Below are 15,534 nucleotides of genomic sequence, written 5' to 3' on the forward strand. Positions count from 1 at the left end.
GAGTGCTTCTATAAAATGACCAATGAGATTATTTTATAGTGAATTCCATCTGACAATAATTCCTTCCCACAAATAGCTTCCAGTGGTGCTTTAGAAAGGTACTTTTATGTAGGCAGACATCCGAAGATGACCAGGTGTTTTTGGAAATCTGAGAACTTAAAAGCCAAAAATTAAAATAAAGACAGAGAGAGAGGAAAAAAAGTAACGTGCAATACAGAAAGATAATGTAGAGAGGAGAAAAACTCAAAGAGATTGAGAAGGGTTATTACACTCATGAAATGAGAAAAGGATGTAGAATGTGGAGGGGAATCTTAGAAATTAAAAAGGAGAATTTCAATAGGTAGTTGGAAGGTACAGTTCAGAAAACCTTCTAGAAAAAAGACAAGACAAATTAACAATGAGAAAAAAATATTTTAAAATTAGACTATTAATCTAAATGGTCCAAAATCCAAATAATGAGAGTTCCATAAAAAAAAGAAAGAGAAAATTATCAAAGAAATGTTACAAATAAATTTTCCAGAACTGAAGTACATGCGTTTCCACATTAAAGGGACTGCCAAGTGTAAACACAATGGCTAGAAAAGCCTCCAGCCAAGGCTCAAGGCTCCTTATTGTTAAATTTCAGAACACTAGATACAAAGAGAAGATTCCAAACAGCTTTCAGAAGGGGAAAACAAAGGATCAAAATTCAAAATAGCATTGGACTTCTCAATACTACACTGGAAAGTAGCTGGCATTATGTAAACATTTCATGAATAAAGAAATGGTAGAAGCACAAAAATGGATGGATGGATGGATGGATGGATGGATGGGTGGGTGGGTGGGTGGATAAGCTGAAAGAGTCAATTACTGAAATTCACCTTGGCTCACTATGAAGGTAATCCTAGGGGGTAGAGGAAACCAGTATTAGGGACTGTAAACTAGGGGGTAGAGGAAACCAGTATTAGGGACTGTAATAGGTTGCTTTAATTCTAAACTATAATTTTTTGGTCACATCAGATTCTATTGCTCCTATACAGAGAAGATCTGAGTATTCCAGTCCTCCCTGTCATCCAGAAGTACAATTTTGAGATAAACCCAGGCTCCCAAGAGGCCAAGTTTTTTAAAAGAGATCATTTTCAGAGTTCTTTGTTTGCTTGGTTTAGATTTCAGGGAACCAAGGGATTCATTACACACATGGACTTCAGGATTTTTAAGCTATTTGTATTTGAGTTGGAAACACACTTTCCATTCCCTCATTCCAAGTTGTTCTCTTTACCAATGGTTAATACATATTTTTGCATCCAGGTTTTAAATAAGAATTTTTCCCATCCAAAATCAAGTTCTGTTCCACTCACCCTTGCTCTTGTCTAAATCCAAAATCCATTACACTTCTGGAAAGGAAGTTATTTTCCTATGTTTGTAAGACATTATTAGCAGGTCTGTGTTATAACTTTAACACTGGGGTGAAAGGGCCATCTGAAATTAAACTTCTGTTTCTCAAGCCAGTTGAGTGATTTAAGCTGAGCTGGGAGGAAATTCTAAACTGCATGTAGCTCACCGTGCTGAGCTAGCTGCTTCCAAGTTCTCAGCAAAAGGCAAGAAGGCCCCCTAATAAATCTCAGGATACTCATGGCTTCAAGGTAAGAGGAAATGTGGGTCCACCAAACAGAGGCCTTCTTCTCACTAGACATAAAGAGCAAACATGGCTTAATTTCTTCGTTTCTGTTGGACAGCATTCTCTCTGCACTTAATAACTGTGGCAAGTCGGTGTGGAAAATGAGGTACCACTGACTTAAGTAGCATGATTGTGAGAACCCTAAACACACACACACAAACAAAATTAAGCAGGTAGACCCATAAATTTGCTTAGAAGGTACAACAACCAACTAGAAAGGCACGTTTTAGAACTTAAAATTATTGAATCTATCAATTTTCATTGGATCCCTGCACTTAACTTATATGGATTTGCAGGTGGGTAACTTCATCTAGACCATTGTATTTATGGACTGTAATTTATGAGGTAATAACAAAGCATTTAAGTGTGTTCTCAGCCCCCATTTATTCTCTGAGCTTGGAAATGCTTTCCCACTTGCTCTGGGGCATACATCAAATGGGTGTTGGTAACCTGTGCAGACCTGGCTGGCCCATGTCCACTTGCCAGGGACAGTCATACTCTCTCTACAGCCAAGCTAGCCATATTTATTGGCATTGCTTTTCATTCTCAAGGATACATTTAGTGGAATGAAAATCAGGGGTCTCATCTTTCAAACTTGGTCTTACTAGCAGGAGTGCAATGGGAGATTGGATTGCCTTACAGCCTTCTGAAAAGGAGTTCATTTTCATTAACAACACCGTAGATCTTTAAGCCCTACTTGTATTGCCACCATGGTTTAAGCAAAAGTGAAATGAGGCAATTCTCACTTAATTTTTCAATTGGGATCAATAATGTCATGCAAAGTTATGTCTGACATTGCCAGTGGAATTTTCTGTGGTTTGTTGGAAGGTATTTGTTGATTCTTGCCTCTAAAATTGTGGTCTACGGACAATAAAATCAGCATAAACTGGGAGACTATTAGAAATGTAGACTTTCAAGCCCCACCCCCAAAAAAACCATTGCCATCTAGTTGATTCCTACTCATAGTTACCTTATAAGACAGAGTAGAACTGCCCCATAGAGTTTTCAAGAAGCATCTCATGGATTTGAACTGCCGACCATCTGGTTGGCAGCCATAGCACTTAACCACTACGCCACCAGGGTTTCCAAGCCCCAACGTAGACCTGTTGAAACCTCCCATCTGCTTTTTAACAAGTCCCCCGGGTGATTCATACGCACAGTGAAGTTTGAGAAGCACTGGCTTGGATGTTGTCTTTCACTGAAGCCAGTGCAGATTTGTTCCCAGTGGCATTTGACCTTGAGAGAAAAGTGAATGCAGTTGGATTTAATATACTTGCATTTTTGGCTACTAAGAACTCAAAATCTTTTTTTTTTTCCCACCCACTTCTAGATGTTTTTAGGTATTTCGTTTGGTCCTTGTGGCTTTTGCATTATAACCATCATTTCAGCTCCTTTTGCAGCTAAGCTGTACTTTACCATGAAGGGCAAGGAGAGCCTTTGAGAAGGTTCCGTGCCAGTGCTGAGGTTAAAGGTCTAAAATGCTCTTGGAGCATGTTGGAACTTTCAGGTATTCTAATGACATTTACACTCACCCCTTACTATACTGTACTATACTGTACTATACTGTACTATACTGTACTATACTATACTATACTATACTATACTATACTATACTATACTATACTATACTATACTATACTATACTATACTATACTATACTATACTATACTATACTATACTATACTATACTATACTATACTATACTATACTATACATATGTATATATATATATATATGTACTATAGTAACATCCCTGATTGAAATAGTTTCAGGAGGACACATCTACAAACAACTATGAAATCTCATTATAATCAATCTTAGGACAGTAATATTTCTATGAATGGACAAGTAAGCGTAAACATCAACTTGGCAGTGTCTAGAATATCCTTTTATAATAGAATGGCATACTTAGCTATCAAGTGCTACTATAACAGAAATACCACAGGTGGATGGCTTTATCAAACAGAAGTTTCTCTTCTCACAGTCTAGGAGGCTAGAAGTCCAAATTCAGGGTGCCACCTCCAGGGGAAGGCTTTCTCTCTCTGTGGGCTCTGGAGGAAGGTCTTTGTCATTAATCTTCCGCTGGTCTAGGAGCCTCTCAAAGCAGGGACCACTGGTCCAAAGGATTCACTTTGCTCCTGGCTCTGCTTTCTTGGTGTTATGAGGTGACTCTGTCTCTCTGCTTGCTTCTCTTTTATACCTCAAAAGAGATTGACTCAAGATACAATCTAATCTTATAGATTGAGTACCCTCTCATTAACATAACTGCCTCTAATCCTGCCTCATTAACATCACAGAGGCAGGATTTACAACACAGGAAAATCACATCAGATGACAAAATGGTGGACAGTCACACAACACTGGGAATCATGGCCTAGCCAAATTGACACATATTTTGGGGGGGACACAATTCGATCCATAACAATACTCTAGGTGACCATGAATTCTGTCTCTACACTGATGGAATATAAACACCCCTGATACAACCGGGAACTTGAGAGCGGCTGACAAAGGACTGCTGCCATGTCTGCAGTTGACCCAAGCTGTGCAAAACACCCAGGAGTGATACAAACACTTGCGTGGTATTTGGGATCCATTTTAATATGTAATATTAAATAAAAACCCATTCGCCATATAGTAAGGGTGATTTTAAAAAAAAAAAGAAGCCCTATATTTTAACACTGAAACATAGGATCTGAGGGGTGCATCCATCCATGTGAGTCCTACACCAAACTGACTGTAGGAATGAGAAGTATTTTGGGAGAACAGGCGCCAACTCTATAAATGAGAACACTAGGCGTGTAAGCGCTGGCTGGCGTAAGTGAACTCCTGCAAAGAGAGCACTCTGATGGGGAGATGCGTGTATTTTCCACTTACCACCTGTTACTTTGAATGTTTGCATCCATATACACAGGTTTCTTTGCCTTATGATTGCAATTACTGCTGCTTGTGGCTAAGGGGAATTATGAAAATATGAAGGGCAGGTCGTACAACCCCAGAGGGGATGGATGTCTTGTGCTGCACACTGTTCTCTCACCGTCCTCTAGAGCAAGTCAGGATAGCCACTGGGGAAGACAAAGGACGTCGTGCAGATCAGCCTTTCCCACCAATGAAGATGGGGTGTGGTTAATATGCTCATCTTTGCATGTTGCTCACAACAGTGTAAACTTTTGCAAGGTGATTATTTTAATACTTTATTTTTTAAGATCTAACAAAGAAGAGGTTTATTCCTAATGCCTCGCTCAGATCTGGGTGACCAGAGAAGAGTTTCAATTGGGTGGGGGAGATAGGAGAGTCAAGACAATTGGAAAAAGATGGTAAGAAATGAAAGAGTTTGGAAACTTGGGCTTGCTAAGTGCATGACCCAGATGTTCAGGGGAAGATCGAGGACCGATACTGAGATACTATTGATCTCAGCAGATCTATGCCAACCTGGGCATGAGGTGTCCCTTCAGCGGCAGAGTGATCAGACTTGGGGGGAAAAATGTGCTATGCGCTTCGAGGTTTGAGGGGAAACAAAGAATTAAGCAGAAAGGTAATTGAACACTTAGGAGAAGTGATAATCTATAGTTTGAGGGATGACACCTTTCATAATCTCACCCCACCCTACCTCTCTGTCTCCAGGCTATAATAGTTGCAGGTTGGACAAGAGAACCAATGGAGGTTTGTAAGTTATGAAACAAGCAATTCATAAGCTAAAGGAAGCCATGCTCTCTTCACGCCCCTTTGCAATGGGGGAGTCTGAGAGGGAGGTTGCACAAACCTGCTAGTGGACAACACGCTGGAAACTGATCCAAGAACAGGATTCCTCAGCGGTGAGGGGATTCCATGGACCTGGGAAGGGACCTTACCTGGCCAAATGCAATGGGATACCAGGCCAGGCAGCTGCCTCTTCTCCATACCTCCCATTTACAACTCAGGATTTCCAGGCAGTTCTAAACACCTTCCAAAATATTTTCCACTCCAGAAGAGGCTGGGATTTCAGTGATCAGGAGAACCCAGTTGGCCTAAACATCCACCTGGATGATTTGGGTCGGCCAACTTTAAGCAAAGCACCCACTATTCCATGGACGGACTCTGTGATTGTGTCTCCCCCGGCACACATATGCACACTCTCGGCAGGTACCACCTATCTTCCGGCCAGGCCTCTTAGGCTCCAGCTTGCTTCTCAGGGAATTCCCATTTCCTTAATTGCTTACCAAACTTTCAAAACATTTCTTCTGAAACTGGAAAAAAAAAAAAAAAGTCTTTGTGTTACATTACTAGTGATGCTTAGGTACACTAAAGCCTGGAACCCAGTGCCACAGCCCCTCCTGCTTGGGCCTAAGGGTGGTACTGCTAGTCTCATCTTGTGCCACTACCAACAATAAATTACTGTTTGCTAATGCGGCTGAGCCCTGACGACACAGTGGTTAACAGCTAACCCAAAGGTCAGCAGCTCAAATCCACCAGCCACTCCTTGGAAACTCCACGGGGCAGTTGTACTCTGTCTTGTAGGGTCGCTATGAATCGACTTGATTGGTTTTTTTGGAATGATGCTGAAGCCCTGGTTGTGCAGTGGTTAAAGTGCTCATTTGCTAACCACAGTGCTCGTAGTTTGAATCCACTAGCCTCTCCATGGGAGAGAAATGTGGCAGTCTGCTTCCATAAAGATTTACAGCCTTGGAAACTCTATGGGGGCAGTTCTCTGTCCTACAGGGTTGCTATGGGCAAGTTCTATTCTGTCCTATAAGGTCACTACGATGGGTTTGGTTTTTGAATAATGGTGCTGCAAGGACCCCTGGTAGCAGAATAGTTAAAGAGCTTGGCTGCTAACTGAAAAGTTAGCAGTCGGAAACCACCCACTGGCTTCCTGGCAGAAAGACCTGGCAATCTGCTTCTGACATTATGGTTGTTAGGTGCTGTTGAGTCGGTCTCGACTCGTAGCGACCCTTTGTTCAGCAGAACAAAATACTGCCCAGTCCTGCACCATGCTCACAGTCACTGCTGGTTTGAACCCATTGTTGCAGTAACTGTGTCAATCCATCTCATTGAGGGTGCTCCTCTCTTTCACTGACTGTCTCCTTACCCAAGCATGACGTCCTTCTCTAGGGACTGGCCCCCCTGATAACATGCCCTGAATATGTAAGACGGAGTCTCATCGTCGTCACATCTAAAGAGCATTCTGGCTGTACTTCATCCAAGACAGACGTGTTCGTTCTTCTGGCAGTCCATGGTATATTCAATATTCTTTACCAACACCATAATTCCAAGGCATCAATTCTTCTTTAGTCTTCCTTATTTGTTGCCTGACTTTCACATACAAATGAGGCAGTTGAAAATACCATGACTTGGGTCCCCCAAAAAACCAAACCAAACCCATTGCCATTGAGTCGATTCCAACTTATGGTGACCTTATAGGACAGAGTAGAACTGCCCCATACGGTTTCCAGGGAGCACCTGGTGGATTTGAACTGCCAACCTTTTGGTTAGCAGCTGTAGCTCTTAACCACTACATCAGCAGAGTTTGCTAGCTTGGGTGAGGTGTACCTTAGTCCTCAAGGTGACATCTTTGCTTTCTAATACTTTAAAAGAGGTCTTTTACAGCATATTTGCCCAATGCAATACATTGTTTGATTTCTTGACAGCTGCTTACATGGGTGTTGATTGTGGATCCAAATAAAATGAAATCCTTGACAACTTCAATATTTTCTCCATTTATCACATGTTGCTTATTGGTCCAGTTGTGAAGATTTTTGTTTTCTTTAGTTGAGGTGTAATCCATACTGACAGCTGTAGTCTTTGCTCTTCATCAGTAAGTGCTTCAAGTCCTCTTTGCTTTCAGCATGCAAGATTGTGTCATCTGCATATCTCGGGTTGTTAATTAGTCTTTCTCCTATCCTGATGTCACGTTCTCCATATAGTCCAACTTCTCAGATTATTTGCTCAGCATGCAGATTGAATAAGTATGGTGAAAGAATACAATCCTGACACACACCTTTCCTGACTAAACCACACAGTATCCCCTTGTTCTGTTCTAATGACTGCCTCTTGGTGTATGTACAGGTTCATGAGTACAATTAGGTGTTCTGGAATTCCCACTCATTGCAATATTATCCATAATTTGTTATGATTCACACAGCCCAATGCATTTGCATAGTCAATAAAACACAGGTAAACATCTTTTTGTTATTTTCTGCTTTTAGCCAAGATCCATCTGACATCAGCAATGATATCCCTCATTCCGTGTCCTCTTCTGAATCCATCTTGAATTTCTGTTGATGTACTGCTGAAACCCTTTTGGTCTTATCTTCAGCATAATTTTACGTGTGTGTGATATTAATAATATTGTTTTATAATTTCCATATTTCGCCTTCTAATGTGTCACCTTTCTTTGGAATAGGTGATGCGATGGATCCCATCTCAATTGGCCAGCTAGCAGTCCTCCAAATTTCTTGGCATAGACAAGCGAGCACTTCCAGCATTGCATCCATTTGTTGAAACATCTCAATTGATATTCCATCATTCCTGGAACTTTGTTTTTTGCCAGTGCCTTCAGTGCAGCTTGGACTTCTTCTGTCAGTATTATCGGTTCTTGATCATATGCTGCCTCCTGAAATGGTTGAATGTCGACCATTTGTTTCTGGCACAATGACTCTGTGTATTCCTTCCATCTTCTTTTGATATTTCTTGCATCACTCAATTTTTTGCCCATAGAATCCTTCAGTGCTGCAACTCGAGGCTTGAATTTTTCTTCAGTTTTTTCAGCTTGAGAAATGCCAAGCAAGTCCTTTCCTTTTGGTTTTCTAACTCCAGGTCTTTGCACATTTCACTACAGTACTTGACTTTGTCTCCTCCAGCTGCCCTTTGAAATCTTTGTTCAGCAATTTTACCTCATCATTTCTTCCATTCGTTTTAGCTACTCTGCATTCAAAAGCAAATTTCAAAGTCTCTTCTGATATCCATTTCCTTTCTCTCTCTCTCTTTCCTGTCTTTTTGATGACGTTTTGCTTTCTTCATGTATGATATCCTTGATGTCATCTTATAATTCATCTGGTCTTCACCCATTAGTTTTCAGTGGGTCAAGTTTATTCCTGAAATTGTCACCAAATTCAAGTAGTATATACTCAAAGTCATACTTGGCTTTTGTGGACTTGTTTTTATTTTCTTCAGCTTCAACTTGAACTTGCATATGAGCAATTGATAGCCTATCCCACATTTGACCCCTGGCCTTGTTCTGACTGATAATATTGAGCTTCTCCATCATCTCTTTCCACAGATGTAGTTAATTTGATTCCTGTGTATTCCACTTGGCAAGGTCCATGTGTTTAGTCACTGTTTATATTGTTAAAAAAATGTACTTCTAATGAATAAGTTATTGGTCTTGTAAAACTCTGTCATGCAACCTCCAGAGTTGTTTCTATAACCAAGGCCATATTTCCAATTACTGATGCTTATTCTTTGTTTCCAACTTTCACATTCCAGTCATCAGTAATTATCAAAGCATCTTGATTGCATGTTTGATCAATTTCAGGCTGGAAAACTTGGTAAATTTTTTAAATTTCTTCATCTTTGGCATTACTGGTTGGTGTGTAAATTTGAATAATAGTCATATTAACTGGTCTTCCTTGTTGTTGTTGTTGTTAGGTGCCATCGAGTCGGTTCCGACTCATAGCAACCCTATGCACAACAGAACGAAACACTGCCCGGCCCTGAGCCATCCTTACAATCGTTGTTATGTTTGAGCTCATTGTCGCAGCTATTGTGTCAATCCACCTTGTTGAGGGTCTCCCTCTTTTCCGCTGACCCTGTACTTTGCCAAGCATGATGTCCTTCTCCAGGGACTGATCTCCCCTGACAACATGTCCAAAGTATGTAAGACACAGTCTCGCCATCCTTGCTTCTGAGGAGCATTGTGGTTGTACTTCCTCCAAGACAGATTTGTTCATTGTTTTGGCAGTCCATGGTATATTCAATATTCTTCGCCAACACCACAATTCAAAGGCGTCAGCTCTTCTTCAGTCTTCCTTATTCATTGTCCAGCTTTCACATGCATGTGATGTGATTGAAAATACCATGCCCTGGGTCAGGTGCACCTTAGTCTTCAAGGTGACATCTTTGCTCTTCAACACTTTAAAGAGGTCCTTTGTAGCAGATTTACCCAATGCAATGCATCTTTTGATTTCTTGACTGCTGCTTCCATGGCTGTTGATTGTGGATCCAAGGAAAATGAAATCCTTGACAACTTCAATCTTTTCTCCTTTTATCATGATGTTGCTCATTGGTCCAGTTGTGAGGATTTTTGTTTTCTTTATGTTGAGGTGCAATCCATACTGAAGACTTGCCTTTGATCTTCATTAGTAAGTGCTTCAAGTCCTCTTCACTTTCAGCAAGCAAGGTTGCGTCATCTGCATAACACAGGTTGTTAATGAGTCTTCCTCCAATCCTGATGCCCCGTTCTTCTTCATACAGTCCAGCTCCTTGGATTATTTGCTCAGCCTACAGATCGAATAGGTGTGGTGAAAGAATACAACCCTGACGCACACCTTTCCTGACTTTAAACTAATCAGTATCCCCTTGTTCTGTCTGAACAACTGCCCCTTGATCTATGTAAAGGTTCCTCATGAGCACAATTAAGTGTTCTGGAATTCCCATTGTTCACAATGTTATCCATAGTTTGTTATGATCCACAGAGTCGAATGCCTTTTCATAGTCAATAAAACACAGGTACCATCAGTTCCTGATCATATGCCACCTCTTGAGATGGTTGAACATCTACTAATTGTTTTTGGTATAATGACTCTGTGTATTCCTTCCATCTTCTTTTGATGCTTCCTGTGTCATTTAATATTTTCCCCCATAGAATCCTTCACTATTGCAACTGGAGGCTTGAATTTTTTTCTGAGTTCTTTGAGCTTGAGAAACACCGAGCATGTTCTTCCCTTTTGGTTTTTATCTCCAGCTCTTTGCACGTGTCATTATAATACTTTACTTTGTCTTCTCGAGCCACCCTTTGAAATCTTCTGTTCAGTTCTTTTACTTCATCAATTCTTCCTTTTGGTTTAGCTGCTCGACGTTCAAGAGCAAGTTTTAGAGTCTCCACTGACATTCATCTTGGTCTTTCCTTTCTTTCCTGTCTTTTCAATGACATCTTGCTTTCTTCATGGATGATGTCCTTGATGTCATTCCACAACTCATCTGGTCTTCGGTCACTAGTGCTCAATGCATCAAATCTATTCTTAATATGGTCTCTAAATTCAAGCTGAAACTGAAAAAAATCAGTAAGTCCACAGGAGCCAAAATATGACCTTGAGTATATCCCGCCTGAATTTAGAGACCATCTGACAAATAGATTTGACGCATTGAACACTAGTCTTCCTCGTAGATGTGGGGATATTATCCTGTCACTGACAGTGTTGTATTCCCAGATAGTTCTTGAAATATTCTTTTTGACAATGAATGCGATGCTCTTCCTTCTCAATTTTTCATCCCCAGCATACTAGACCATATGATTGCGTGATTAAAAATGGCCAATACCAGTCCATTTCAGCTCACTAATGCCTAGGATATTGATCTTCAAGTGTTCCATTGCATCTTTGACAACTTCCAATTTTCCTAGATTCATACATTCGTACATTCCATGTTTTGATTATTAATAGATGTTTGCAGCTCTTTCTTCTCATTTTGAACCATGCCACACCATCAAATGAAGTCCTGAAAGCTTAACTCCATCCATGGCATTAAGGTCAACTCTACTTTGAGGAGGAGGCAGCTCTTCCTCAGCCATATTTTGAATGCCATCCAACCTGAGGGGTTCATCTTCAAGCATTGTATCAGACAATGTTCTGCTATTATTCACAAGATTTCCACTGGCCAGTTTTTTCAGAAGTGGATTGCCAGGTTCTTCTTCCCAGTCTACCTTAATCTGGAAGCTCTGCTGAAGCCTGTCCACCATGGGTGACCCTGTTGATATTTGAAATACCAATGGCATAGCTTCCAACATCACAGCGATATGCGGGCCACCACAGTAAACAAATTGACAGATGAATGGTGGCCTATAAATATTACATCCTGGAAAACCCTATGGGGCAGTTCTATTCTGTCACGTGGAGTTGCTATGAGTCAAAAGTTAACAGCACCTAACAACAACAATGGTGTTACCTTTGCCTGGAACGCCTAACGCTTCCACCCACATACACACATGTATACACTCATGCACCACTTCTTCCTGCCTACAACTCCTACTCATCCATCAGGGCCCAGATCCATTTTTACATTCTCCATAAAGGAAGTAACCATTTTCAAAGCTTCTATGCACAGTTCCTTGGTGCTTGCTCAGTTTGGATATCATTTATTAAGGCACTTATTGCTTTGGTATTTGTGCTGGCAAACAGTCAAGCATAGAAGCGTTTGGACTGAGCTCACAATTAAGGGTTGACCTGGACCACTCTCTTGGGCAAGTAAGGTAGGGGTCAGAAGGAGATGTGGTTGTTCTCCGAAAATATGTACCAAGAGTGTTCCAGAAAATGTATGTCAAGATTATCTCTGAAAAAATACTTGTACAGACTCTTCTAAGAATGTGATATGTGATAAAGGCTAACTGATACGAAGAAAGAGTTGTTCTTCCTCTGCAGACTGTGTGTAAAAACTCTCCTTTGCCTAGCCTCTGCAAAACGCTTTGTAATTTCACTTAGTGCTGCCCAACTCCAGTTGTAATTATTCCTCAATAAAGGTCTTTGCTTTTCATCTTTACAGAGTAAGACTTTTGTTCAGTGCCACAACAGTTCATTATGATTTACATGCCTGTTGCATTGCTGGTTTGTGATTTCCTTGGGCACTTCCGTTCTGCCATATTAACCTGCATTTCCTAGCACAGTGCCTGGAACACAAAGGTACTTAGTGCATACAGAATGAGCAGATGAAAGAAGCAATTAACAACTGAGAAGATTCCTGCAAAAGAAAAAATGTTTTAAATAATTAATTACAAGTTTGAGGGAGGCAGAAGCCATGGAAATGACATAGTATAAATATTCCTGTTGTGATGCAACCTAACAGGACCTTTTTAAAATATTGCATTATTTTTATATTCTGTCTTTTGTAGAGAGCCAGTTTTATACAAAACCTTGCAATAAAAAAGCAGGTGATTAATTTTTCCTGTTTCTAAATGCTAAGGGGAAGAATACCTTTTAGTTCCAGGGAAATCCAGACCTAGTTTTGCCCTTGATCTGAAGCTTATCAGTGACAATGTCTCCTTAGCTATGTACAGAGACTTGGCGTGGGCTTCTTGGGGGTAGAATCAGGCAATTACATTCCCACACTTAGAAAAAGCAAACAAACTCTATTTCCAAAACATACATTGAGGGGATGTGGGAAAATATAGCTTGAGGGAAATGAGGACAAATGAATATTTTTTGTAATAATCCCTTACAAGGGGCAATGTCACCTTAATTTAATTGAGGCTCTGCTATTACAGTTATCCTCTATCTGTGACACAGTTAAACTCTATTTTCTAAAGCACTGACCCAAGATGAGCTAATTTTTCTAAAAAAAAATCTTCCTGACATCATTTTTCCAACGTCTTTTGTAGGCCCTGTGGCTCTGAATTAATTATTCAGAGGAATAGAGGGAGAATCATAATTCCAGTTGGAGGGTTTAGGGCACTAGTAGTTTGAACAGCATTTCCACATTGTCATATACTTTTGTTCCTAGACGAAATTTTAAATGTTTTGATAGTCCGAACTATGCAAAGCAAAGAGCAAAAAATATCCACTAGTGGAGATACACAAAAGACAGACATCTTCTGAATACCAGTTTCCCACGAGCACCTAGGACATTGCTGCAGGAGGGATGGTGCGTAACAGAACTATGACCCTAATACCTTGCAGCATGTTTTCTGCTTTTCAGAATGGGCGATAGAGAGCTTTACATAACTAACGCCATAGTGATACTCTAAGTAACCTATCAGGTTTTTTTTTTTCATTGGCATTTTGTACACTTTCACTTTCAATGCCCTTTTTTATCACACCAGCTGCATTGGTCTCTTTCCAAAGGGGTGTGGGGACTGCTTGACTCTTGCAGCCTTGGCCTCCCTCTTTTTCTTTGTTATCTTGGGAGATGGCCTTCAGCCTGCAAGGCGGCAGCTAAGAAGGCTGCCTGGAGCCTTTGGTCTGTAACTTTCTTCTTGCTCCTTGTCTCAGTTACAATAAACTTGGCAGGCCAGTTCCACTAGCAGAGTCCAGATGTCCAACATGCGTATCTTCTGCTTAATAAAGACTTTCTTGTTGTTTTGTGCTGTATACTCTTCCAACCATCTGTGGGCTACGTGCTTGACGACATTATGTAATCCTTGTAAAAACGATATATATGCTCTGATGTAGAAATTGATTTTCGGGACTCCGTAAAGACAGCCTGTGTTGCTGCTGGACTTCCTGTTGCTGTCACTTCCTAATAAACTTTCTCTTTCTTTCTGACTTGGAGTACATTTCATTGGCTCGACTGCTGCAGGGCATGGACCCCAATCGAGTAACAGAAAGTTGAACACTGTGCAGTATGTTTATGCGTATTAAAAAGTATAAGATCGCTCCTCTAACCTTATTTTCTCTTCATGTAACTCATACGTATCATGACATATAGGGTCCACCTCTGGGTATCAGGAGTCTTGAAACATATTCCCAAGCTTGGGAGATGTAACTTGTCTTGGATACATTTTCTCCATCATTGAAATTGGGTTGGAACTGGCCTGAGATCAGTGGGTTTGGTTTTTGTTTTATGGCTACCGTTTATCAATGTTTGAAGACAAGCAGAAACCCTTTCTAATCATAGCGAATAGTTGCTATTCAAACACAAAGTAACAGTCAGGTATTTTTTAGGGATCTAACAACAACAAAAAAATCCTTGCCGACGAGTCTATTTCAACTCGTGGAAACATTGTGTGAATCTCTTTGGAATATCAAAGTGGTATCCCATGTTTATTAAAGGCAATATTAGGGACAGGCATGGTGAATTTTTTAGCTCAGAAGATGGACCATTTGGAGTTTTTCCCCAAATTAAGTAAGTTATTAGGCAGCTCTTGAATCATATGAATTCCAAAAAATTCATTTTAGAGAGTCTATTAACACACCTGTGTGTTTTCATCTCTTAGCATCAGGTGTAGATGAGACAGGGATATAAGGCATAGTGTATCCACTGCACCGCCTCAGCTCTTCCCTATTCTGAGTAATCCCGAATCTGTGGCGTGAAGGGGAAAACCAACAACAACACCTAAAGGTTGTACTTCCCTGAAGATCTTGTTCTACCCTGATTCTCTTTCCTGGGCTCTGCTTCCAGTAACATAGTTGAGAAAAGGGAAATGTCTTGAAAGTTACCCAACACAGAATAAGTGCTCAGTCATATTTATTGAACTAATGAACAAATTAATGTTAAAATATTAGGCAGCTACCTTCCTATATTTAGAGCCTGGGTAGCGCAAGCAGTTTACAATTGGCCGACAGCCTGAATGTTGGCAGTTCAAATCCACACATTGGCTCCGTCGGAAGAAAGATCTGACAAATTGCTTCAGTAAAAACCCTGTGGAACAGTTCTACTCTGTAACATATGGGGTCGTCATGAGTCAGGGGCTGACTTGATAGCAGGTAACAACAACTAAAACAAACCCACTGCCCAGAAGTCGATTCCGTCTCAGAGAGACTCTATAGGACAAGGTAGAACTACCCCACAGGATTTCCAAGGAAAGTCTGATGGATTCAAACTGCTGATCTTTTGATTAGGAGCTGAGCTCTTAATCACTAGACCATCAGGGCTCCTAAAAACAATTACATCTGACTAGATTAGGAATAATTGTTGAAAGACAGAACAAAATGGGAAAGAACCATTCAATTTGAAATTCCAAGAATTGAGCC

Source organism: Elephas maximus, chromosome 14, assembly GCF_024166365.1.
Source record: "Elephas maximus indicus isolate mEleMax1 chromosome 14, mEleMax1 primary haplotype, whole genome shotgun sequence".
NCBI classification, from domain to species: Eukaryota; Metazoa; Chordata; class Mammalia; order Proboscidea; family Elephantidae; genus Elephas; species Elephas maximus.